The 1291-nt window shown below is 42.1% G+C and overlaps 1 pseudogene; it reads right to left on the bottom strand.

The window, feature by feature from the left end:
• Positions 1-487: 487 nt before the first annotated feature.
• LOC9298252 lies at positions 488-1206 on the bottom strand (annotated as a pseudogene).
• Positions 1207-1291: the final 85 nt, after the last annotated feature.

Raw genomic sequence — 1291 nt, forward strand, 5'->3', positions numbered from 1 at the left:
CTTTATTTTTTCTTTGTTATCAACGAACAAGATTGTACCTTTACGTTCATTTTTAAAATTTAATGCAAAACCTTAGAAATAAGGATAGGTGAGAATTACCTGATGATCTTATGATGGCTATCGCCGCAGAGAGTTGTGAACGGAAGGGCAAAAAATCGAACAAACCATTGCCCGATGTGTTGACGGGTACTCGTCATCTCTTCGATACACCACTTTGCCTTGGCTTGGTAACCATATGAAATCCGCAAACTCGTGTTTCTTTCCAAAAGTCACGGCTTGATCTTCGAAATCCGAATCATTTTTCATAGTATATGTTAGTGATCTCTTGTACATATGTTAGTTACCTTTAGAAACAAAAAAAAACAAAAAAACAAAAAAAAGCACGTAAACATCTAAAACATTGTAAAATGTAAAGAAAATGGCTTAGAACTATATGGTATTGTCTTTTTGTAGTAAAAAATGAAAATGAAAATTTAATTTTTCCAACCTGAGAGATAACGCCAAGGACACCAAGAGAAACTTTAGCCGCCTTAAACTCGTTAGGAGTTGTAATCTCGCTTAAAACTCTAATCTTTGCAAACCCGTCGTTGGCCGAACCAGGACTAACCATCCTGATCTCGGTCACATAATCATGGACTGCACTTCCTTTACCCCACAATGAGCTCCCATGAGCACCGGTTCCCATCAGACCACCCACGGTCAGTCCCCACCAATACGGTGCATAAGGCAACGCTAATCCAATTTTAGCCGCTTCAGCGATTAACTGCCTAAGCGTCGTGCCACTCTCAACCGTCAAGGTCATGGCCGTTGCATTGGCTTGCACCGTGTGGTTTAGAAACTTTGTGCTTATGAACAAACCGTCGGTTCCGTCGGTACACACAAGCTTAGTAATGCTATGGGAATATCGAGTAGTTACACGCATTTTCCGTCCGGCTTGAGTGGCTGCAGCCACGACAGATACAAGCTCGGCTTCGTTTTTTGGGTATGCCACGTTGGCGGCTCGACATGTGGACCGGTCTGGGAAGGCTCCGTATGAGTTAGTGACTGTACAGTTCATGTTTCCCGACACACATTTGACAGGATCATCCGGTGGTGTTGAGACTGCCGTGTGTACAAGCGTAAATATATAATATAACCCGATTAGGGTGCGCCAAAACGTAGCGTTCTGGGAACCATTGCATACGAAGGAGGAGAAGTAAATGCCATGGGGTTTGATTCAATTTTGTTGAATATATGTTGTGAATGTCGGCTTTGTAAATATGTTTGGTATATATAGAGATTGTGTGGATGC

Source organism: Arabidopsis lyrata, assembly GCF_000004255.2.
Source record: "Arabidopsis lyrata subsp. lyrata unplaced genomic scaffold ARALYscaffold_994, whole genome shotgun sequence".
Classification (NCBI taxonomy): Eukaryota; Viridiplantae; Streptophyta; class Magnoliopsida; order Brassicales; family Brassicaceae; genus Arabidopsis; species Arabidopsis lyrata.